Source organism: Tauraco erythrolophus, chromosome 3 (assembly GCF_009769465.1).
Source record: "Tauraco erythrolophus isolate bTauEry1 chromosome 3, bTauEry1.pri, whole genome shotgun sequence".
NCBI classification, from domain to species: domain Eukaryota; kingdom Metazoa; phylum Chordata; class Aves; order Musophagiformes; family Musophagidae; genus Tauraco; species Tauraco erythrolophus.
Window position 1 is genome coordinate 30,111,592 of NC_141467.1, and position 26,678 is coordinate 30,138,269.

A 26,678-nucleotide genomic window follows, 5' to 3' on the forward strand; every position below is an offset into this window, starting at 1 on the left:
GTTACAGTTCCCAAGACATTCTTTGGAACGACTTTTTGGCGGTGTTTTGTTCTGCTTTTCTGTTCTATGAATGCAAATCTTTTTCTACAGTTTCACCATTCTACGCTGCTCAACTTTGCTGATCAGTAGTGGGAACAATTGAGAGTGACTTCCTTCTGAGAATAGAATAGAATATATTAGAATAGTTCGGTTGGAAGGGACCTACAACAATCATCTAGTTCAACTACCTGACCAATTCAAGGCTGACCAAAAGTTAAAGCATATTGTTAAGGGCGTTGTCCAAATGCCCCTTAAACACTGACAGGGATGGAGCATGGACCACCTCTCTAGGAAGCCTGTTCCACTGTTTGACCACCCTCTCAGTAAAGAAATGCTTCCTTATGTCAAGTCTTGTCATGCCTGAAGAGCCCTAGAACACAAAGTCTGGTACCTGCCTACAGGGGATTCTTTGTTGGTCCCTACATATGTCGTGGTTTAGGCCGATCTGGCAACTAAACTCCACACAGCCAGTCTCTCACTCCAGTAAAGTGGAGAGGAGAAAAATATAATAAAAGGACTGAGGGTCGAGACAAGAACAGAGGGAGCACCCACCAACCATGGTCCCGGGCAAAACAGACTCGGCTTGCTGAAAGCAAAACAATTTATTAACAGCTACTTAAAAGAATAAAGTCAAGCAAAACCAGTTACTTAAAAGAATAAAAAGAAAACAAGGCCAGATCTTAAAATCAACACCTCTCCACCCCCCTTTGCCTTTTCTTCCTGGCTCTACCTCCTCCCCCCAGCGGTGCAGGGGGGCAGGGAATGGCGGAGTGCAGGTCAGTTCATTGCATGCCGCTTCTCTTAAAGGAGGAGGAGTCCTTACACCATTTTCCCTTGCTCCAGTGGATCCCCTACTCACGAGGAAAATCCACAAACTTCTCCAGCGTGAGTCCTACCCACAGGATGCAGTCCTTATCCCATTGGATTTCTCCAGTGCGGGCTTTACCACAGTCTTGGATTCTTAGGCAGTCGTTGCCACTCGCTCAGGCGTGGGTTGTCATATAGACTTTAAATGCGTCTCTATACAGACTTTAACTATGTAAATGTGTCTCTACCTGTGCCCATGATTCACAGCTGTCCTCGGGCTCAGGCATCTCCTTTAAACAAAACACCTCCCCATCGACATCAGTCATCCCACGGACTCTAGATGCGTACCGTCCTCAGGCTCAGGCATCTCTTCTCGACGTGGGTTTTCCACGGGCTGTGAGTGGGTCTCTGCTCCCCTGGGACCACCTTGGCTGCAAGGGGGCCACTTGCTCTCTCGCCACTGCTGACAAGGGAAACTCAGCTCCGGCACACCTCGTCCCATTCCATCTTCACTGACCTGGTGTCGGTGTGGCCGTTTCTCTCAGATCTCAGTCCTCTCTGGGTGAACTCGGCTCAGTGGGCATCCCAGGAGTGGGGCTCTCCCCGAGTTCCCCAAGCGGCTCCGCCACTGCCATCCTCAGCAGGTGGCACCGGCCCGGCCTGGGCCGCCGCCCGGCCAGGCGCCTGGGGAGCGGGGGCAGCACCCCCTTCCCCTCTCCTTGCCCGTGGGCAAAGGGCACACCTTTCCGGTTCCTTTGTCCCGACGTAAATACGGCAATTCGCAGAGGCGCTGATTGGCTCAAGCCCCGAAGGGGGTGGGAGTCCGGTCTGATGGGCAGCTTCTGCCACCGCCTTCCCCCGCCACGTCAAACCGTGACAACATATCAGGAGGCAAAAGCTGAAGGACAGAATATATGCTGATTGGGTTGATCTTTTCCCATGGAATAGTGATTTATATAGTGCACAACCCACTTTTAAGACCATCTGTGTGCTGCTTCCTTTTCAACTTCAACAAAGATGGTCCTGATAGCTTTCATAACACAAGGAGAAAAAGAGCCCGGTGTCCTAGGGCCTTTTTAAACCACTACAGAATTTTTTTCTACAATGTGAAAACTTCATTGCTGTACCAGATTATCAAATCAAAGAACAGATGCTGCAGTATTGAAAGAACTGCTTTATCTTGGGTTGATGTACCTATATTAGTAGATATGTAAAAGTAAGATGATTATGGTTATCAAACCTCAGGCTTGCAGGGTGTGGTTCATGATTGGAAGAAGATGAGGAAAAACTTCTCCTCCATGTGAAATGTTCCCCTGTTGGCTGGGCAATACACTGGGCAGTTGTCCTCTTGAAACAGGGAGTGTAAGCCATGGTGCAAGATGAGAGAGAAATGGTTTGGTTGGTATAGATCTTCATTTTCTATGTAACAGATAGACAAGCAAAAAAGGAAAAAAGGTACTGCCATGTCCGTGATTGTTTTAATTCTCTAAATATGCCTAATTGGAATGGGAGGGGAGAGAAACACAACTGCATTGCTACCTTGCAGGTTAAATTCTGTCAAGATTTTCTTGACCAGAGTGCTTCAGCTCTCAGGTCCTTAAGCTCCTTTCTCCCTCCCCCACCGCCAGCCCAAACGATTATCTCCATGTCCTGGCTCAGTGCCTGCAGCTGAGGAATGCACGCAATGTGCTTTGAATAGTTTGGTTTCAGGTAGCATCAAAGTCGCTTTTTCATTATTCTTTGACTGTCTTGGAAGAGATCTAAGTCCCTGTCTGTGTGCCAGAAGTTAACCAAAGGTATGGCAGGCTTACTGTCAGAATGTACTGGGACAGCTGCGTTATGCACTTAAGGTGGTTTTGACTTTCTGTGGAAAAGGAACCCCTGGAATTTGCAACACACCTACGATCTAATTTGCAGCTCTGCTATGCTGGTGCCTCTCTGCAGCTAAGGTGGCAAAAAATACATTAACACTGCTGAACAAAAAAGGAATAGCGAAATTGCCAATTAAGTCCTGGGACAAATCCCTCTAATAGGATGCAGGAGGAATACAGCCATTCAGCTGCCACAGCTGCGACACATGGTTTCTTGCCTTCTCAAAAGCTCTGACAGGGTTTAATGTACTCAGCAGTGGAGGTGGTTGAATCTTTTCCACTGTGGTTTTTTTTTTGTCAAATTCTATAAAGGTTTTGACCCTTTACAGTTACTTGTTCTGCTCTATTTTCGCAGGGCTGCTGGCTCTGCGGCCCTTGCTCACTTCAAGGAGTGTGTTATTGCATGTGCTTGTCCACTGCAGGAGACACGTTCAGCAGAGGACGTTAGGATGTGTCATGTTCAGCACTGCAACAGCTATGATTTTGGCACCCAGCTCGAACTTCACTTTAGGCACCCAGCAATGCTTCTGTGTGGGGATATGGGAAGGAGACAGGAAATGAAATTTGAAATTAGTGAGAAAGAAGGACTATAAGCAATTTACTGGAAGCCTGTTTAGATTGTTGTCATTATATTCCTTACTATTGGTAGTTCTGTTTCAATTTTACCCCTCTAAGCATCAATAGATGCTTATACAGATGGATTATCAGAAGTTGCTGATAATTTTAGTGCTGTGGTCTAAATTTGCTCTGAACAAAGTTACTGGGGAGGTGATTAAAATTCCAGCAGCATGACTGGGTAAGAGGCACCAGTGATATCAGGGTGAGGAACTGACAAGCAGGAAGAGAGTTAATCTTGGATAGCTCATTTGTTAGCGGGGAGAAAGATCCTCCTATTTCAAATTGGTATTATACAAGTGTTAGACTGGAAATTTTAAGTTAGCAGTACCCTTCTTCTGCCATTTTATTTAAAGATAAGAGCATTATCAGCAAATCCCAGGCTCTTAGGGCCACTGCTGGTCCGTTGCAAGACACATCCAACCATGTGTGACCACACCAGTGTGTGCCAGTGACCTGCCACAGGCTGGCTCTAGACCACTTTTGAGTCATCAGTGGCTAATAGATCGCTGGCGTAAAACATTTACAGCATAATCCCAATATAAATGTACATTACTATTCTTTCATCATTAGTTATATAGGCAGCAATTCATCAGTCTTTCCCTGTTTAAGAAAGTGTTCAAGTATGTACTTAATTATAGGTGTATGGTTACACGCTGTTGGCTTCCAGGGACCTTTGATACGTAACTGAGGTCAGCAGTGTACTGCTGTAGGGGTGTAAAAGAGGGCTATAGCAGGGCCAAGGCTCTGACCATCTTATATAAGCTAGAAGTTACGTAAATAGGAAATACCTATCTCAACAAAGTTTTATTTTAGCATTCATTGATAGCATGGAACATTCACACAAGATGATCTGCTTTTTAAAAGACAAAACTAAGAATGAATGTTACTTAACAGTGCTTTTAGAATCACTCCTTATTTTTTGCCTTTTTTTTTTTTTAAGTGAGTAAACTAACCTATGAAGGGTGTTGCCTTAACTGACCACATGCTGCAGCACAAACCTTGATTCAACCTCACAGCATCTGGGAAATGATGTTTCACCATTTTCTCAGTATTTCTGCCAGCTGTATGTTGCTGCTGCTGAAGTTGGAATTATGTTTTTACATGGTATTGCAAGTTATATTTAGCCTGCTTTTAAAGGGACCTGAGGCATCTGTTCATGCTGGCAGCTGTCGCCCCAGAGCCCTGTGGAGCTCTATGGTGGATCACCTGCAGGTAGAGTCTCAGTTTGATGATGATGGCAAGGACTGTTGGAAAATTTGTCTTACCCAAACCAAGAGACACCAACTTAAACACACCTATATACACTAAGCCACATTAAGTCCTTATAATGTGATTTTCATCTGTTAGCATGTATGAGGTAATATATATTATCTTTCATATACATTGGTGTTCCCTCTGAACCTGGTAATAGAAAGTGTGCAATACTGTACCAGTGCCTTACCCTCTCTAGGGCTTGCTAGCAGGTGTTTACAAAAAGTACATTTCTGAACCAAACATCTTGGAAAAAAACATAAGTGTTTGTATTGTCCACTAGAGAAGGAAACATTCCTTTGAATCACAAACCCACAGGCTTCTGCCACTCCATCTCAATCTTCAAAGGTACAGCTAAGACATTAAGTGGTCCAAAACCTGATTCTGGTTTCACCTTTCTTTCTCTCCGTTTCTGACTGCTACTGATAATGATTATTTTTTCCCATTTGATCGTCCAGGCTGTTCTGATTTCCCCCAGGGGAGCTAAAGCCCCTTTTTGGCATTGTTTTCAGTGGAAAGTAATCCATTTTCAAAGTGATGCTGGGTAACCTCAGAAGACTGGGTGGAATGCTGGGCCCAGGCTGATACAACGAGGTTGATTAAAGATTCCTATCTCACATCTTGTTTTAATTTTTTTTTTTTTACTTTGCTTCTGTCTGGGTCCTAGATTGCAAGTTTAAATGTGAATTTTAACTAGCAAGTTGTCCTCCGTGCCTTGTGTGAATCTTTTGCTCCCTTGGTATTGAAGTAATGACTTTTTGAATGTTTTAAATGTAATTCAACCCAAAAGAAGAAAAAAACCCACAACATTCAAACAGAATGTAGTTGCAGTGGATGATTTTGTTGATTCCAAAAGGGAAGTCCAGTAGGGCTGCTTTTCCTGCACAGTGCCTGTGACATGTTAAAACATGCACATGGTTGATAAGTCATTTCATGAGAATTCTTAGGCAGAAAAAGCACTAAAATTGTTTTTACAATTGAATAATTTAAGGTATATAGAGGTAAATATTCAGTTTAAGAACTTGATTGAATCAGTCTCCATTTCACAAGTTGTTTATGCATGTGGTCAACTGAAGTCATAAGCAGAGCACAGAATACCATCTAACTTGAATTTGGGCTTTTCTTTTCCTCAGGAAATTTCTCATCAAATCTTATGCAAATGGATATTGTAGTGGGTCTACAAATAGGTGCCGATAAGTCGTTTATAGTTATAGAGAAAATGTAAGGGGCTTAACAGGTATGAACAGGACTAAAAACAGTGGCATTAGTAGTACTGAAGCCCAAAACATGTTAAATTAAATCACCACCAAAACCAAATAGTATACTCTTTTGTTGAGGGTCTTGGAAATAGGAAGCATTCATTTTTCTGGCAAATATTTTGAGAATCCTTGTGTGTATGGATGGCCTATTCTGAGTTAACATTGCCTGGACAATGAGGATAAATATATATAAGAATATGCCTGATCTTTGTGAGCAGGAGGTTGCGCTGTAGCATTATTCTACGCTTTACTCGTAATGTATTTGGAAGGTGATCTAGAAAGGCTGGCCCGCTAAAAGCATTAAGCATCCAGGAAAAATTACACAGCCTGGGGACCTACTGTGATTAATTTCACATGTTGCCTTCTTCCCAATCTGCTGCCTTGATGATTAACAAACTCCTCTACAGCCCCTGACAGATGAGACACCACATACAGCTAATGCTCCAGCTACTTAGATTGCACCATCTCTTACCTCCAGCCACAGCTCTGGTAAGCCTGTGGTTTTGTTCTGTTTTCAGGTCCAGCCTAGGTAGAAATATGAATTAGATGTCAGTCTTTCAGGTTGTCGAACTCCTTTGCTTTCTGGAAGGTTTCAGAGCAAAGCTGAGATCTCCCCTCGAGCCCTAAAATCAGTGCAGTCTCCAAGGGCTGCCCTGCGCTTGAGACCTTGAGCTGTGGTTAACAGGTAGAACTGCTTTGAGTTCAGTGAAACTGGGAACACTCATGTCAGCGTCGTCGCCATTGAACTGTTGTTATGCAAATGGTTGTGTGGGGGAGAAATAAAATCCTGGATTTATAGGAACTTTCCTATTTCTTGTCTCTCACAGGCTTGAGCCAGTGCTCACCCAGGTCAGCGGAGAGCTTCCCTGGCATCTTTCACTCAGAATCTGTAACAGCACTGTTGCATGAACAGAGTTTATTTTGAATTGTACTTAATTATTGCTTTGAAGATAAGGATCAGGATGTTGCAACAGACTTGGAATAGGATACGCCAGCCAGTGCAGACTTTGTTATGAGCTTGCTTTGGTCTGTCCAACTCAGCAGGCTGCTGAGTGCCACTTTTCTTTACCAACCATATTTGTAGGTGGGTTTCAAAGTCGTTCCATCAAACATGAGAGTTTGCAGTAGTCCAGCCCTGCAGCTTTAACTATTCCTGGAGCTCCGTCTGTTGCATTCGCTTCTGAGTATTTCGAAGGGATAAATACCCATTTTTCTGTGTTCAAAATGAACTCTTGTAGATTAAGGCGATACTAGAAAACACACAGTTCCCCCACATCATATCAGAGATCTGATTTCAACTCGTTTGAAGTGGAGAATGAGAAAATGTAATGATTAACTGCCAACAACATGGCAAATGTTCAGAGCCAACTTTCCATTCAGTCTCATCTGTTCAAATCTGTATGAGAAAATGTCCTGTTACTGGTGACTGAAATATGTCCAAATTTTCAGAAAATACCATGAATCCATACAGATGTACTAATTTCTTGTTGTAAAGGAAAGGCATGCAGAAAGAAAAAAGCAAGTGTCATACTAGAATTAGGTAGGGGGAAAAATGAAAAACAAACTAAAAATCAGTGCTAGTTTTTAGAATTACCTTGGTCTCTCTCGCTGATGTAGTTCAGTATCACAGATCTGCCACCATTCACATTTGTGAGCAAATTATTGTGCCTCAGGACCTAGCTATTAGTATTTTCTATTAGCTACTAGTGTTTTCTAACAAGCACGATGTCCAGGATTCCTGTGAAAGGAGAAGATGCAGTTGGAAAGTTTGTCTGTAGTTAGGGATGAGATAAAGAAAATGGAGCCTACTACTTCCAGCATTCTTGAAGCTACCAGCGTGAAAGGTCTTTGACTGTAAGATCAAGTTGTCAGATGGAAAAGAGCGAAGAAACGTGAAAGAGTTGCTCCAAGGATAAAAAGCAGGTGGTTATAATCCAAGCTTGTAGTACACACCTGAGGTTTTTATGCATATCTAAACACAGAAATCAACTTGGCTCCTATAAAACACATTGCAATCATTATGCCAGACCTTTTGGGATAGTTATCGTTTTTCAGGGTGGAAATATCATTAGTCCTAAGTCAGGAGTTTAGTAAGCTGCATTTTAAGGAGTGTTTTAAAATTAAAATAAGCAGTTATGTCTGGACCTTTCTGGAAGCACTGTTTCATGAACTCAGATGCATAATGCTTCAGTTTGCAGGGTTGCCTGTTTTCTGGTCTGTATGGCTTTTAGGTGATACAGGGGTGTATCTTTTCTGGTAGTGGCTATGGTGCTTGGAAGAGGGCATGTGGGCTATTAGATAGTTTTGATGAAGACCAGGGAAAGCTCTTCTGGTGCATAATCAGTTATCAAAATGCCATCAAACTCAAATTTGTTAGCTCAGACCTTTAGCAAAGGTCAAATGATGCAGCTTTTTAATCTATTTAATAGTTAAAATAAGTGTATGCAAAAAGTTCAGGTAGTGCTTCACAATGAAGTACTTCCTCTGAATTTCCCCCTGGTTTTTTGAATCATACTCAGTCCCCTTTGATCTGGTCCACTCAGTCATGTCGATGTCTAATTATGTGATGTTAGCCGCTTCCTAGCACTGTTGCGCAACTAGGATGTGGACTGCGCTGGTAGGTGCCTCTTCATGTAGGCATCTTGGTTGGAAGCCGGTTGGCAATCCTTCGTCTCTCCCCTAAGCTCTGTTCTCCAAGACTCATACTTTGTGCTCTGAAACTCAACAGCTTCTGACATTGGAAGAAAATTTTGGAAGTCATTTTCAGTCTGGAATGACCTCAAGTATTGTCAAATATGGCTGTTTGTTTAACTAGCTATTTTGCCAGTCTACCAGACCTCTGAGTCTGGTTTACACACTTACACTCATTAGCAAACAAGTATCAAAAATTAAAGTCCTAGGCTCATCTCAGTAGCTGTCATGGTTTAACCCCAGCCGTCAGCTAAGCCCCACGTAGCTGCTCACTCACTCCCCTCGTGTTGGATGGGGGAGAGAATTGGAACGGTGAAAATGAGAAAACTCATGGGTTGAGATAAAGACAGTTTGATAGGGAAAGCAAAAGCTGCACACACAAGCAAAGCAAAACAAGGAATTCATTCACCACTTCCCGTCAGCAGGCAGGTGTTCAGCCGTCTCCAGGAAAGCAGGGCTTCATCACGTGTGACAGTGACTTAGGAGGACAAACGCTGTCACTCTGAACATCCCCTTCCTCCTCCTTCCCCCAGCTTTATATGCTGAGCATGACACTGTATGGTATGGAATATCCCTTTGGTCAGTTGAGGTCAACTGTCCCAGCTGTGTCCCCTCCCCAGTTCTTGTGCACCCCAGCCTCCTCGCTGGTGGGGTGGGGTGAGAAGCAGAAAAGGCCTTGACACTGTGTAAGCACTGCTCAGCAATAACAAAAACATTAGTGTCTTATCAAGCTGTCTCCAGCTCAAATCCAAAACATAGCCCCGTGCTAGCTACTATGAAGAAAATTAACTCTATCCTAGCCAAAACCAGCACTGTAGCAAACATCCTTTGTACTGTGTCTGCATCCCCATAAGCACACATGCCTCATCTCAACAAGCCGCTGGGCAAGCGCTTGTTGTTCCCCCCAGGTGTGATCAGCAGAAGTACTTTTGTGCGATGAGGCATTGAATCATGGGGAGCGGGGACTGTGTCTGTGTCACGTGTGGTACATGAGATAGACCAGTATGAAAAATAAGAAAACAGACCATAGTGAATGGGTATGTTTCCAGAAAGTGACAAGTACCAGTACCTTACCAGTACTTATTGACAAATTGTTACTTGTTCCTCTTCCCTCTGCATAGTGAGACCAGTATAAGAAACAAACCTGGCATCCAGATCTCCTGAGGCTTAATTAAGTGTCCTGAGTTTTAGACAGAGCTTTTGATTGTTCTGCCAGCAGACAGTGCAGGAGAGGGGGTATGTGCTGAGATGACTCCTGCAAGAAAGGAGGTGGTCAACCTTTTGTGTTCTTCAGTGTGTATTAATGTTCTGAAGGTTCATGACTGTTAAGGGACATCACAGCTAATTTTGACTTATTCCCTCAGATTTGAAGAATGCAGGTAGTCTTTCCTTATATTAACAGAACTTTGGGCTTATCTTACATAGTTATCACAATACCCTACAATATTCATTCTGCAACAAGCATAGTTTGATTGATTTATAGGATATGGGTAGGATGCTTTTGTTAATTGCTTCATTTTTCTCACTGTTTATAGTAAACTTTTGGAGACTCAGACTTTGTTACCAAGTTGCTTCTTCCTGTCACATCTATTTTGATGATTATTGCATTGCTTTTAAAGATTTTTGAGAAGAACTGCACTGTTGGTGTGGATACTTTCTACAGGATTTTGCAGAAATGCATGTACAGTTTGTAAGGAGAACACAGCAGATATTCCACACAAAATCTGTTCAAATTTTGACTGTGCAAGGATCTTGTACTTCTCTAAAAGCATGAATTGAAGCCACAGTGTACTGTGTGCTGTGAGGCATATAGGATCCATCTTTTTCTGCAGAGCTGAATCTTCTCTCTCAATTTTTTCCTGAATATCCTGTCTTTTTAGAAACTCCTTGAGACAGAAACCGAATTGGTCGATACAGCATTGCCTTTATTTTTCTTATTAAATTCATCTTAATTTTCTTAACTTAATCTCTATCCTGATTGCCATATATATAGTGCAGTAGTGGAATCCTGCTTGCAGGAAAGAAGGTGGTATCCAACATTTTTCACAGCGTCATGTAAACCAGATCCAAGACAGTTCAGCCAACACAGCAATTAATATACCCATGTTTTGCTTGTAGCTTAGCCTGGAAGAATGGCCCAGCTACGGGGAGAATCCATACATCGGGAGACCCAGGCTGAATCCAGCATTCAGGCACATTCTTGAACCAGTTTCCAAATCCCTTTGTGCCCTGGTCCCTCATCTGGAAAATTGATATTTGGATTTTAGAGCCCTGGAGGAAGAACATGAGGGGGTGGAAGGACAGATTATATGTGTTGAAGACAGATACGTAGGTGAAAGTTGAACTTAATACTAATTGTTACCATATCTGTCCTTCTGGCATCTCTCAAAAATGCTTTTCGTTCCTTTATTTAGATATAGTCGTTCTTTAAAGCAACAGCTACTAGCTGGAGGTACTTAGATAACAGTAAAAAATATGCTGTATCAAAAATGGAAGCCACCAAAACATTTATGATGGCTTTATATTCAGCGTATAATGCACCCAAGGAACCTCTGAGTTTCAACCAGCTCAGGTCTCTGAAGTTACCTCACCAGGCTATGGCCCTAGGACTCATGGTGGTTACCTCGTAGATTTTATGTTAGTCTTCTCTAACTAGTCGTTAGGAAGGAAAATGTCTAGTAAAACATGTGGACTTTGATTACTTTTCATAAGATCAAGATCAAAAGAAAGGTTCTCTGTTTTCTTTCTTTTTTTCTTTTCCCCTTCCTTAGTCCTCTAGTAGTGGTTTATACCATATAAAGTCTTTTCAGAATAATTTCCAGCATACCAGCAGGTTCTCTAGCTGGCTCCCACAATACACTGAAATGAGTCTCATCTGGACGTGCTGTGTACTCTCTTTCCATATTCTGATCCTCTTTGATCACAGGAATCAAACAAGGAGTTCAGATGCTTCCTGGTTTGCCCCCCTCTATCTCTCTACTGTTTTCCTTTTAGAAGACCATGTTAATGAAAAACAAGAATGTGGTGCTCAATGTAAAAAATACTGTTAATACCTCAGCCAGCGTGGAATTTTTATAGATTGATCCCTTTTATTTTTTAATTTCCTCTTATTACAAGAGACAGAACTGTAGCAAATGTATGCTTTTTTTTTTGTTTCCAGCAGCATGTAGCTGCTTCCTTCTTTAGCTTAGTAAGAAAATGAAACCATCCTCTTCAGAAGCCGTTTTTTCTCCACTGCACTTTGAATTTCACTGTGTGGTTGTCTAAGCACGTCATTGTTACAATTTTGGACGGAAATACAACTCTTTACTAACCTTGCAGTTTCAGTGCTTCCTCAGTCGAGCTTTGCATATGACAACCTTTCTTGCAAAATGTAAATGGAAAGAGTAAAATGGGACAAGAGACTTCTGCGGGTATTAATATATGGGATTACCTCAAAATTGTTAATCTCATGTGGGTTGAGTGTTCAGCCTGTTTTCCTTTAAATAGAGAGAACAGAATTTCACTTCTTCATATTGTTTTCTCCTTTTTGTCACTACCACTCTTTGTGCTTTGCAGTGCTCTCTGCTCTGGTCGCTGCTTCTTTTTGTCTTCATCATTATGGTCTAGCTTCCCCATGTACACTCTCTCCTCATATTTGATGTCTGTTGAGCCACTCTTCCATGCACAGGGGAACTGTAGAGCTCTCTCTACTAAGGATTCTGTGCGACTGTAGGGGGAAAGACGTGATAGACCATCTAAAGATAGGTTTGCTTCCAGATCTGCACTGCCTAGTGATTTGCTCAGATGGACGTCTGTACTAGCTGTAGGTCTGACAGTGAAGATTTGTGCCAAACTTGATTAGAATCATGATATACCTAAACTTTCCTTGCTGGCCTGCATGATGTCCCTTCTTGTTTCCTTGTCGTCCTCTTCTGATACAGGGATGCAACGTGAATGCCCAAGTTCAGTTTCTGACAATGGAAGATCTACATCCAGAACAGAGCATCAGACAGAAAATGTCAATTCACTAAGTAGAAATTGCAGTATATGTCAGCGAGGGTAGCCTTGCCATTTGCTAGGGTGGGTTTTGTATAGGAACAGCAAGTGCTCAGAGGGTGTCCCACAGCGTTGGGCCATGGGACAGGATCTGAAAACTGAGCGCAAGATTTTCCTGACGTCATCACCTGATGTAGTAATACTGCAGTTACTCATCTGGAGGGTTGTTTTGTTTTCTTCCCTTTTGCTCAGAAGGGCGGGTGGGGATTATTTGTCATCTTTGGCTAAACCAGCATGAAGTTATGTGGAACAGATGGACATCAACAGACTGCCTTTACCTACAGGTCACTACCACAACATGTTTGACAGATCTGAATAGTTCAATCACAGTCTGCACAAGTTATGATACTATGGATGTTAAAGCACTGATAACATCCTGCTATTTCAGTTATTTTTTGGTTTCAGAACAAAAATGAAGCCTAAAAAAACATTTTTCCCATTAGCTCCTCTTTCAGAAAGCTGCCTTCCTAAGTTTTTGCAGTAGGTTGCCTTTCCTCATGGAAGTGAGTTGCAGTTTGAGAGGGGAAAAAGGGAGATACTTCACGCGTCAGAGCTTCAGGAGGTTTTAGGCTTGCCCTTTCCTTTGAAACCATGCTATTAATTTGTGTGTCTGATTTAATTTTAAATCCTACTTTGTCAATAAAAATAGTTTGCTTAAATGTCCTCTATCTTTAGAACTGAACAAAAAGGAAAATTTTGAAATCTTTAGGGTAGATGTTAATACCTTCTGCCTCCATCTGATGTTCCTGCTTTCCTGCATGGGTATGGACATGCGTAGATGAACACTGACACATGCATTTTCTCTGGAAAAGCAACATCATCAGTGGTGGCCACTGCATGCCTGCAGCAAGTAAAGAACAAGAAAGGAGACCAGACAGGACACATCTTGTAAGACCAAGATGTAGAAAACACTGCAGTTGTTCTCATGTAGAAGAAAAAAAAAAATACCAGTGAGAGGGGGAAAAGCAAGCTGCCTTTTCTGCCTTAGAAAAGCCATCCCACAGCACCACCTAGCAGACACAGATGGATATGAATGGACAGACGAGCAAAATGCTACTGGGAGAATACGAGGTTGAGCAGGACTGCGTGCTTGAAAACAGCTCATTCACCTAATACCTAGCACAGGTCGTTGATATGAGCTGAGTTGTTCTGTCCTTCCCTCACGCAGTTATTATCCTTTAGTGCCTGATGTTTTTAGCCTCACGCAGCTAATGAATCTCTGCATATTTGATGAAACACATCTTCGGTTTGGGGTTTTCTTTGTACTCTGGAGTTGTGCTCTTTGGCCCCACATATTTTTTAATGCATCTAGCTTAGTCGGAGTGAGGGCGTTCTCCATCGTCGTGCAATTTATTTATCTTCTTGTCTTCATGAGTCCAAGGTGCCAGGGTAAATGGCCCAGCAGCCTGCTGAGGAATACTACCAAAGCGTGGATTTCGAAGAGCGTGGCAAGCACAGCCTGGTCCCGCCATCCACAGCTGGGGAAGACATGGTAGAACACAGTTAAGCTGCAGCTGCCGACTGCCTCCGTTTTTCTAAGTAGCTGTTGTACACGTTTGCTTTTCTAGGGGGACCAGAACACGAGCTTGCTTTAGGGCTTCGAATGTGAAGTATTTATTTGTGAAACTGTAGCAGATTTCAGCCTGTGGCCTTTACTTTGTTGCTTTATTAATCTCGCTCACCTCAGTACCTTAAATTGCTTTTTAGCCTTCGCCCTGACATCCTAAACAGGTGGGTATGAGAGGCTCTGGCAATGGCTGCTTGTGGGAGGCTGTCTAGGAGCTCAAAGGAAGCAGTCAGGTGATTTCACAGCACAAGTTGTAGATGCTTATGCTGAACTAGAGGAGCACTGGTCTTCCTATGGATTGTACTGTGGATGTATGGGTTGGAAACAACATGGCTCAGTAATGGGAAGGAGTTGTAGGACTTTGAACTTGCAAAGATTTTTAGTCTGATATTATGCGTGTAGGCAGATATGCTTTACTACTCAGAGGCAGTACAGAGAGATCTCTGGCAGCAAGACTGAAATCCAGTCCTTTCCAGGTTCTGAGATCTTATTTTCCTGGTTAAAGTGGGGAACTGGCTATCAAGACTCTTAATTTGCTCTGTAGCATCGGGAAAACTTAATTATCATTGTTCTTCTTATTACTACTATTAAGAGCCAAGAACTATACAATTAAATCCATTTGTGGACACCTAAAATACTCTTTCAGATATTGTGAGACGTTTTACTTTCATGAAAGGAAATGTGCCCATGCAGTACCTTGGGAAATGTAAAAAACTCACCTTTTTTTCCTGGCATTTCCATGATAACTGTGTTAATGTCTTTCATGCCCTTCACACAGCTGTTCCATGATACTTCTCATCTCTTTTATGCAACTATTTAGATGTTTAGGTAAACGTTCCTTGTCAAGTGCTGCGAGACCTTACCATGAAACATTTTCTAAAAGCAAGAAAAATAACACCAAAAGCAAGCGTTCAGTGTGATCTTAATATTCTCAGTAAACTCACCTCTTCAAAAATTGTACACTTCTGAGTTGAAAGGGTCAAGTCTCAATTACATTTGCTTTTGGCTAAATCCATAGGAATCATTCCTGCCAGACATTACACAGCTACTGCAGTGCATTTCAGTTGAGCTTTCTGGGATACAAAGGATCATGTTCTGCAGCAGTTTATTTTACTGCTTTTGTGAACTGCTGCCCCTCATTAGGGCATCACAGTATTTACTGATTTTGCCTGCAGTTACTCCTGACTTCAGAAGAAAGTGGAAGTAATCTGTTGTGGTTACTGCAGGAAAAAGAAAGGCTTGGGTTTTTGTTTTTTTTCTTCTCCCCTCTCTCTCCCTCTGTCTGTACTGCTCCCAGAGAACTGAAACAACAGCTCAAAATTGATCTATGATGCAAGTCAAATCACTGCTGATTACGATCTCATGCTTCTGTGGGTTCAGCTCTTTGAATGACCATGGCAATTACTTGGCAAAAAACTATACAAATCCCAGATGCTGAATAATTCTCAGATATGTTTCATTCTGACAAGAACAAAACTGAAATGTGTGTTAAATAATGCCACAATAAAGGCGCATCCAACTGCAATGGTTTTGTCAGATGTGTTTAGCCCTCAGGTTCAGAGCAGGGCACACGGAAGGGTCAAATGAAGAAAAATCTGGGCTCTGCTGCTCTGCTAGCTGCTCCCCTCTCCTGGTCACCACTGCTGCAAATCTACCTGTAGCATGGTAGCTACAGCCTCCTAGGAATATGCAGGCATATCTTTGATTTCAGTTATCTTACGACATTGCTGTTTGGTATTTCTAGACTTGTGGCAAGAATGGTCACATTTCAGGTGAGCTGGGAGGATGCTCTGTGGTACTTCTGAGTACTTTTATTATCCAAACAGGAGTCTGAGGGTTCTCTTTGGAACTCTTTCTCCTTTCTGTGATTCAAAATTAAGCATACATCTTGTCAGTTTGTATGTTTGTTTGATTTGCTGTAAAATTGAGGGTGGATGTGATGAGTTTGGTTGATGCAAGTCAGAGGAAGGACGTGGCTTGATATAGAGGAATTACATCATGTCCTTGAACAATGAACTTTGTATCTGTTTCAAAATAGTTATCGCTGTAATATGAGAGTATTGTTGCCTGCCATAGTAAGATCATATAATCTTGCCATTCTCCAGCTGTTTTCAGGAATTGCATACCTGCTAGCATTTGTGAAAACAAAAATTTAAATAATCTCCATCTCTGTTCTCTTTAAGTGAAGGAGGGAGTTAGAATAATGTGAAATTGCCAGGGCTGTGTAATTCAGCAGAGCCTTAGCTGATATGATTTGTGCCCTATAAATCAAGTTTCTAAATGCTAGCTGTGTGAAAGATGCTGTCATTCAGTGCAGAAACTCACCACGTGGGAATCTGGAAATGTGTCTGGGCTCAGTTAACGTGTTTGGTTTCATCATGGAGTCCTGTGGATGTAGAAAAAAGCGTCTGGACTATACTGATGATGTGAATTAGATCTGAGGATAGCTGCCTTTTCCAGACTTGGGAAAGCTGTGAGAAATAGGTGATTACTGGAGAAATGTGATTGCTTCCGTTACGTTTAGGTGCTTCTCAGAAAGCAGCTTTATTCATTAACATCACTTGGCAAGCTCTCCAAAGGTACATAGATGGGTCTGGTTTTACAGACACACCACTGCTTCTGGGTTCCTTTTTGTGCCTGATAATACTCAGAAGTTGGAGAACAGAGAAAAATCTTCAGTCTATACATACAGTGAAATACTAATACCCTACTCTTCCAGTAGTAAGTGGAATATGTATATATAGATCTCCTTTCTCTGGTTTCAGTTTATTAGTTATTCTTTCAAGAGGAGTTTTTGATGGGTTCGTTCCATGGCTTTATGTATGATATTTGTTCTTTCAACAGTTTTATTATATCAGTAGATCAAACCGCTAGTATTTTGCTCTTTAGGATGCCTTTAAAGGATAACCTTTTAACAATTATTTGGACACTTTATTAACACACTATCTTCAACCACTTTCACAGATTTTATACATAGGTTGTTTTGATTTTGAGTTTTTACTATTGAAATGTCTGTGAGATAGTCCAGTGTCAGGAAAGGACTACCAACCATATCATTAAACTTACAGGAGTTTTCAGGTGAATTTATTTAAACCCAGCCATAGTTTTCATATTTAATATGAGTACATTTTAATGGAACTGTTGAAAGAACACATTTCACGTGCACGAAACCACAGAATAATAACAGAGTAGTTTTCCACTGTACTTGCAGACTCAAATAATTTTTTTCCCCTAGGGCCCTTGAACTAAACCTTGATATTATTTAAACAGGACATCGCCAAGGCCACTAATTCTAGCAAGTTGTTTCATGAGCAGTAGAACTAATGAAGCAGTTTGTTATCTTTGTTCTCCTCCTTCCTTGCTTTTTCCTTCCCATCCCACATGCTCTCGATACCATCAGTTCTGCTGTGTATCCCATGCCTGTCTTTGGTACAGCTGGCAGCCTACAGTGTGGACGGTGGAAGGCTTCATGAGGACTAATTTTCTAGCTGGCTCCCTTTCAAAATGGCTAAAATTTCCTTTTCTCTGATGAGAAGGCTGACTTGAGGGTCTTTTGTAATGCAGTTTTCAATTTGAGTAAGAACATAGCTCCATTACTGTCAAATATGACTGAATTCAATGGGCAGATCGCATAGTTGTAGAGAAGAGTTAGTCTGCAAGTGGACAGTGGGAGGGACAGCACAGCTCTCTAAGTAAACATGGATGAAAATGGAGTGCTCCTCATGACTGTCATGTGTTTGAGTGGGTTTAATTTTGTAAGGAGCCTCTGAGAGAAGGTACTCTGATATTTTCCTTACTTCTCTGTTTTCCTCTGACTTTGGCCATAATTCAGCAGAGCCACACGTTTTATTGGTGATGACTTTCACAGGCAGGGACAGGGTCACCTCTGAGCTCCACCTGAGCCATTCCATGTGTTGGCCAGGAGAAAAACTAACTTCATGAAGATGATGAAGTTTTGAGATGCTGCTTTGTACACAGTTCCTGTACCAAACATACTGCAGCTCTGAAGCTTGTGAAGCACTCTCTGCTGGTATCATGAGGAAAGTCTTTTTTGCATCACCTGCAAGCCAGCCTATATAAATCAGAGGTCTGGCTATGATCAGAGGCGGGTCTCAGAAGAAAGTGGTTTGATATGGAAAATTGATGTGGAGCAAGTGGACTTCCTTCTACATAGTTTCTAATAACTCATGAAAATGTTACAGTAGTGATTTAATCTGAAATCTAAAGCCTGCATTTGGAATTTAAAATATTTCTGAAAACATACATTAGTCAGATATTTATTTGGAGGCTTAAAAAAGCAAATAAGATACAATGTTGCATCTTCTCTTTGCCTTCTAAGTTCACAATGCTTCAGCTTTCCCATTTGTAAAACGCAATGAATTGTTGTCTGCTTCATGGAACTGTTGCATGACTTGGTTAATTGTAGATGGCTTTCGGATCCTTAAATGCAAAGCATGAGATAAATTACATATCAGTAATTTCTCTTAGTATTTTGAAGTATTAACAAGTTATCTAATCTCTTCTCTCTTTAAAATTGATTGCCTTTTGAGTACAGTGATGTTGTATTACATTAGATGCCTTCACAAACCAAGATGTCAATCAGCTGCGTAACGAAAGATAGAATAGTGTGATATGAAGGGGATTTTGAAAAGGGAAGTGAAGAGAAAGTCATGTCTGCAATTTAGTTTATAAAAACCCTTTTCCTCTCCCAGTTTTTTTGGAACACAGCTAAGGAAATATCAGCTTGGCCCTGCCCAAGGAAAAGAAGTTGCTGAAACTGCCATTCTCCCAAACCTTTCCTGTTGCCAGAGGCTCAGCCCAGTGACCATCTGTTGAGGACAGCATAGTTCAAGGCTAACATCATACATCAATGTAGAGGGCTGATGGGAAAGCTCAGTGTGCAACTCTTCTATCATTATAAGAAGAAAAGAAAAAAAAAGCCAAATGGCCTTAATCATATTTCTCCTGTGTGGGCACATAAACCCTGTTCTTGTGATCAATTTTAGTTTGCAAATTCATCTATTATGTGGAATTCTAATTCCCTATGGTTTCATATCTTGTTGCTTATTATCTACTTATATTCCTATTACCAGAACATGAAATATCACTGTTATGTCTGTTGCTGAACAGATGATCAGGGTAATGTTCAAGAGACACAAGGTTACTTTTCATTCCTTCTCATCAGAAATGCACATTTTATTTAATAGACATATGACTAATTCCTAAATACTCTTCCTGTTTAAAAGGTGAGACATACGCTTAAGATCCTTTGACTGTGACCTATAGACCTTAGAGTCATGCCTTTGCAGTAACTGCTGAAAAATCACCTAGTCAGGCAGTATGTTTCCAGATGCTAAGTTGCATTAGTATGACATTATACATGTCATAGTAGTTTTTTTTAATTTTTGCATAAGGCTAGTTTCATACGTGCCCAACAAAGGTAATGTTATCTAATGAAAGGAACAGACTTTAGACAATCTTACTCTATGATCTGTAACATGAAAATGCTCAAAACCCCTTACTATATATAAACAATTTGAGGTGCATGTTTGTAGAAGAAGAAAGAGAAGAAAAATGTCTGTTTTTTATCAAAAGCTCTTTGATAATACATTATATGCTTGCATGAGTTTTAGCAGAAATTGCTTCTCATGTTACTGTCATTTCTCTCAAGCTAAGTGTTTTATACCTTATCTAAGATAATAATCACAATCCTTGCCCAGACCTAGAAGGCAAGTCTAGATGTACTGATGGTGCTCATTTGGCTGGAGTCGTAGAAGACACCAGTGTTTTGGAAGGGTTAATAAAAGTATTGACAGGTTGAATTCAATGAAAGTGCACAATTTGAAGAGAGAAAGAAAAGCAAATCTTAGTGTAAATCTTTACAAGTGAAGCATAATTCCTGTTCTGGACACAGACTGACAGCAAATTTCCAGTGAAATATTTTTGTTTTGTGTTTTGCAATGGAAAAAGCAAAACATTTAATTGAAACCATACCCTTCTGTTCTAGCAATTTCTGAAAGAGCAAAAGAGAAAGATGCTCTAAAGTGGGGAATACCTAATAGCTCTGTGGTTGGGGCCCTTGACAAAGGTGTGATGACACCATTTCAAGAGTCACCTGAGACTAAAGAAGTTTGATCCTTTAATGTCCTGTAATTTCCATGTCCTGTCCCGTCTTCCTTTCTGGCTGAATAATTATATGTAATTTTCACACAATGAATAGTTCTCACAGGAGAAGCCAAGAGGATCAGTCTGGTTGGAGGGGAGGAAAACAAGAAAAGACTTCTCTCACTTTGTATTTTGTCCTGCAAAGCTGTGAATGGTCTTCCATTCATCCTGTCATAAAACAAAGAAAAATGTCACTTTAGACTATTTCATGGCATGAGAAAGTCACTTCTCCACCTCATGGGAAGATTGTCATTGGTATTTCAAAAGGAGGAGAGGGGAATACCCAAAACCCCCTGTAGGATCTCCTGGCTTATTCCAGGATCTGCAGCAATTTGATTTTTAAACAGTGTCTGCATGATGTGGTGATTGCTACATGAGAAACGTAGCTACATCGTTAGTTCATTACAAATGGTTTAATACAGGGCCAATTTCTACCTCCAACGTATTCTTTTAAAGCTACCATCAGAATTGCATGTATTCATCTGAGAGCTGCTTTGGCCTGTAATATGTTTTGATTTGTTGTATGAATTGCCTGCTTCTGTGTACAGATTTTTTTCATTTTTCCCCCTTCTGCTTCTGGACCATGATTGATGATGTAAATAATCATTTCCAGGCAGGAGCCTTTTATTTTTTTTTCCTGTTGACCAGTCACTAATCACTACTTGCTCATCCCTGTGTTTTGTTGGTAAGCCAGATGAATTTCTTTTTAATGGCCTTCTTTCTCTTCATGTCAGAAATCTCACCGCAGATAAATGACAGATACACACCACATATGTAACAGCGCACAGACCTTATAATCATTATGCAGTCCGTTTACAAAGTTCTGAGAAATTTCATTTTAAGAATAGTTAATGCATGCATTTCTCTGCCATCCCTACCATTACATGCTCTGCAGAGAGAAAAGCTTGAAGGAACATTCAGGATTTAAAGGCTGTTGTTTAACTGATAATTTTTTAGCATCTCACGTATAGGGTTTTTCATCTCGATCTAACTCGCCTTTCGGCAATGTCCTCGCCTTCAGCCCTGAGCCTGCGAAGCGCTTGACAACAGTTAGTTTGCCTTATTTAAGCAGCCTTCTTTGAATATTTGAACAAAAATGACTGAATATTAAAATAGGGTCTAGCATTATTTTAATACATGCCGACTAATAAAAATTCCAGTGCTTAAAATAGATGTGGCATCATGCACATTCGTATTTGTGTTACTGGTGTATCAGCCCCCAGATACATAGATCATTTAATAGTCACAAGTCTTAATAAAATAAAATGCCTGAGCATGCACAATATTCAGTAGCTAGAATGGGGTATCTACATAGTTCATGCATACTGTAGTTCACTGTTGCTTCCCATGCATCTCAGGTTTGTGGTACCTCTGTGTGCCTTGCACTCCCTCTGACTTGTGCAGTTGTTGCCTCTCTGATAACAAAGCAGAGGATTTGGCATGTCTTCATCGCAGCTTAGAAAGCAGCTTTTAAGGCCCTAGCATGTATAAACTCTTTCTGCCTTCTAGAAAAGAGGGATTATGCTCATTTGAGTAGTTTTGTGGTGTTTTGTAGGTTCTTTAGACTTGTACGGTTTTCATCATTCTCCTTAAAAGAGGCTGCTCTAAAGTTTAGATGGAAAATTAAGCTGACTAGAAACACTTGGCTCAGGTGATGCAGAAGGATCTCCTTCTTCTGATGGTTCTTGTATTCAGGAGCTATGAATAGAAAGGAACTGGATTACTAAATAGAGTTGCCACCCCTGTTGGAATGAAGTAATTGACCTCAAATGGCGGTTTTGGAGAAGAGAGTCAGAAAATAGAAAAGGCTTGATTTGTTTCTTTGTTCTGCAAGGCATTTGCAAATCCTACTAATAGGGTTTTTTCCCAAATGTTTTACCTCCTAATGTCTTTCTCCTTGTTTGACCCCCTCACACCCCCGTTCTGATATATTTTTGTCTAGATTATGTAAACACTGTACAACACATTTACAAAGCTATTTGCTCTTGCTGTTATGGTTCTTTCCCATGTCCAGTCACACCTGTGTACCAGTGAGATAGCTGGTGTCTAGCCATTGTATCGGAGGTGGCTCTTCCTCCTTGTGCACCCAGTGCTGGCTGCCTCAAATCAGCACCAGCTGGTTTTCCACCCTGCAGATGTGAGAAAGGCCCAGTAAGATGCTGGCTGCAGTGGAGACATCCTTGTTGCATAAATACGGGTGAACAGCTTGTGAAATACTGAAATGACGGTTCCAGAGATTCAAGAAAATCAGTAACTTATCAGAAAATATTGGGATGTCGTATGTGTCAGGTAAATTATGATTCTAAAAGAGTGGCTACAGATATGCATCCTTGGCAAAGGCTTTCCTATGTCATGCGTGCACATGCCTGGCACTGAACTACCTGACTGAGAAATACGATCAGCCTCCTGCTTTGTACACATCCTGTTTTATGGGCTGTAAATACCTGAATTTCTACTGAATTGGTGCTATGCAAAGGGATGCCAACATAAGATTATCCAGTTGTCTTTCCTCCTCCTCATCTGTTTTCAATATTAGATTTCTGATTTCAATCTAATTTCAATATTAGACCTTTCTCTGAGAACAAAGGCATAAGTGTTCCAGGTGCATTTTAATCTTTCAAGGAAAGAAAGCTAACAATCTGGCACGGTTCTGAGATCCACCACAAAATACAGACATCTTACGCCGGAGCGCTAGTGAGACAAATTGCATTGTGCGGTCGTTAGAGGCAAACCTTCTTCCATGCAGACCAGACAGCTCTCATTGCCTATATCCAGTAAAGCTGAAGTTGAGGCACAACCCTGAGGCTTCTAGTACCATGTAAACCAACAGTGAATTAGTAAGCTAGTAGCAAACAAGTAGATAGAAAAAAACAGGTTTTCTTCTAGTACATATACTCTTCTAATATTCTAGTACATATTCTTCTAATATATGTGCTAGCCTCTGTGTACATGGAAGTGGGGGGGTGTGTGTATTTATATATCTGTAGGTTTACCAGGTGCTGAAGGAGCTTTTTAACCTATTAGCAACAACAAATATAGCAGGAAACCAAAGAGCTGGATACAAACTCTGATTGAATCCCAAATTATAATTCTGAAATCTTGCAAGATATTTTTCATCACTGCTCTGCTATAGAGCTTTTTCTTCCTTTTTTTTTTCTTTTTCTTTTCAATTTTATCCTTGCCCATCTCATGAGATTCATCCAGAGCCATGTAGGCCAAAGCTCTGCTTTGGTCTGACTCCCCTGTCTGAACAGGATGCATAGGCTGAGAGCAACAGATAGAGAAACTTATGGAGCATGTAATGTTAAATGCACATCTAACTTTTTGATAGGTAAAGTAAACATATCCTGTACTTAGTTTTATGGCCTTGGCAGTAATGCTACAAGCTCAAGGTGAATGTTGTTAGGACTGAATTTTCTTATGGCAGGTTTCAACTGGCACTTTTTTCAACCTCTTGTCGTCTTTTGCCTGTGATTCTCCCTTGAAAAATACTCTTTAAGGATATTGAGTCCTAGTAACTCTTCTTAAAAATCAGGGAAAATTATAGATACTTTTTTAACATTGCACCATTTAATTTTGTCTAGTCATTCTGCATAAGAGAATATGAATTTGGACAAGAAATTGGTAGTGTGCCCTTGTGTCAAAGAAGGCCAACTGCATCCGGGGCTGCATTGTTGGGAGCGTAGCAACCAAGTTGAAGAAGTACCTCTCCCAGTTTCATGCTGATAAGACTGCATCAGGAGTTCAGGGGTCCTGTTTTGGACTCCTCAGTACAAGAAAGATATTTACCTGCTGGAGCAGGTCTGGCAAGGCTTCACTGCAATGGTTAGGAGGGAGAGCACCTAATATGAGGAAGAAGGATCTGAGTTTGTTCACCTACAATGAGAAGGCATGTGGTGTTAGGTCCCTTCCAACTTAAATTGTTCTAAGATTCTCTTAAGCTTAATAGTTATGTTTCCTTTTCCTTGCTTCCTACAAAGGAAAATATAATATTGCATTAAATATCGTAATATTACATGTTATTTTTATATATATACACACACTAGATAGTCTGTATTTTATTTATATGTATGTATAAAATCTTCCATTCCAGGAAGATCTTTCCTTCTCTTGTGAACAGAGAGTGGTTTTATCCCTTTGTGAAAATTGCAGCTAAGCTGCATTGTAGGTGTTTGCTGTTCCCACAGCACTAGATCTGAAGTTGGGGGCATCTTCACACCCCACAAGAAAGAAGAGTTTCAGCTTTTCTGTGCACCTCTCAGCAGCGGGCTGGACACTGGTTGCACTGCATGTTTCTTTAGCTGCAGCTATGCCTGGCTGTGTTGTATCAACACAGTGAGGTCTCCAAGTCCATGTTCATGCTTGGATTGGGCCTTGGAGGATTTGGCCTTACTAAATGTTTAGTTAAAAATCCAATTCCCATTTCTCCTTAAAATTTGAATAACGTAAATCCACAGCAACTACATTGCCCTGAGTGAAATACTAAGTTTTTGGTGAATTTTGTTTCTGCTTTCTTCCTTTAAAAAAAAAAATCCTAAATTTTTTAATCTGAACTTTGCAACTGTTGCTTTGGTCTCTACATCAATGAACTTTCTGACAGCATTCCTTGTAAAGGCTAAAGCCTTTCCTGGCAAGTGATTAACAACTGGGACAAGCCCTTCCATGAGACATGAGTTTTGCAGCCTGTTGTGTGGTCTTTTTGGCTGGGTCTGTAACACATTTCCGATTGTCTAAATATGAAGAGATAAAAAGGAAAGGGACTGCCAAATTCCACTGTATAACGTAAAGCGAGTCAGAGGGAAAAGGTTTATAATTTTTCTTCTTCCTTTTATATTGCTGGCTACATCTTATCTTCAGCCAGAAGATCCTAACATAATTTCCTCTCTATAAATGGTCTCGCACGTGATACTAAAACACAATACAACTTTTTTTCCTAACTTAATAAAAGTTTTGATACTCAATGCTATGAAATTCAAGAATCCTGATTTGATTGCAGAACTGTTAAAGCATCGCTTTACTGAGCCAGTGGGTGCGTATATTGCCTCAATGAGGCATCTTTTTTAACTGCACAGTAATATTTAGGGTGGAAATTGGAAATCAATCGCAACAACCTGTGTTTGCAAAGTGATGATACCATGGCGCTTTTTTTCTGAGCTAGCACCAGCATACTTCTACCTCTTTTATTGTTCCTATGACATCTAACCCTGTTTGAACTAATAGTGTGATTGCCCCGTGGATTTTAGCAGAATTGCATCTCTGTTGAAACTGATTCAGAAAGCAGTTGTGTCCATCTTTGCTACTGAGCAAAAGCCCAGTAAATCCCAGAAACAGCCTTAAAAGCCTTCATGAATATTTTAACAATGATTCAAATGAATAGTGATTCACCTACTTGTGAATGAAATATGAAACTGTTTCTATTGCTCCCATTGCTGAACCATCTGGGTACATCTTGTGAAATAAAATGATGGCAGTGACTGGCAAAAACTCCCGTGCCTTCACAAAGGGAAAAAAGAAAGTCGATGAATTTCTTTTCTCTTTTCTCCTGTTAAGCAACCTCCCAGTTTTGAGATTTACAGTTATTTTATTTGCGGTGTAGCTGTCTACTATTTAAATAATTGAAACACATGCCCTGCAAACACATTTTATAATTCACTCACGAAGATACGAGGATCTCCCACTTTGATAATCATTATAGTTAATCACAAATTAAAACCTTCTGAATAGCTCTGGTATTTTGAAAGTTGTGAAACCGTTGTTCTTGGTCTTGGTTGAAACCCTTCCCGTTGCGATACCCGACACTCAGTGTGTCATCAGCAGCATGCATGAGCTGCTACAGTCAGGTCAGGCCCACAGCAGGTCATGAAGGGGATCGTTTAACAGGTAGGTCATCACATTGGAGGCCACGTAATGAAATACACCATGCTTCGCGTGGGTCTTGGCAGCAAGTATCCCTGGAACAGACCTTTCGGAGACTTTTTGATGCCATGGTAGATAGTTAGAGTTTATCTTAGTGTACTAAGCATGTCAGGCTCTGGACTGTCCTTGTGTCTGGGGGTGACAGTCTATTACGTGTCTTGGAGAGCCTTTGACTGGTTAAAGACTTTGTTTTCCCAGGGGCAGTGCAGCTGCTGGATGATTCCCTGCTTCTGTCAAGAAGCGCTATTAAAGCAGTATTAAAAAGCCCCATCATAGGGTGCGTGCAAAGGTCGTGTGGGTCACAGGTAGCTAGTAAGTCCTCAGTGTAGACATCGTGTGGCTTAAACTAGGACTGCAGTAATTTGGTTTTGTACTTGCCCAAGGTGTCCAAAGCAGCATGCAGGCGTAAAAGTGCCCACAGGGGTCTCAAATACCCTTTTCTATTGAGCAGGAAAC

General features: G+C 41.0%; 1 protein-coding gene across 6 annotated transcripts in view; it reads left to right on the forward strand.

Moving 5' to 3' along the window:
- FHOD3 (formin homology 2 domain containing 3) overlaps positions 1-26,678 on the forward strand; it is a 411,475-nt gene that overhangs the window by 246,551 nt on the left and 138,246 nt on the right. The gene's annotated exons all lie outside the window — the stretch shown is intronic.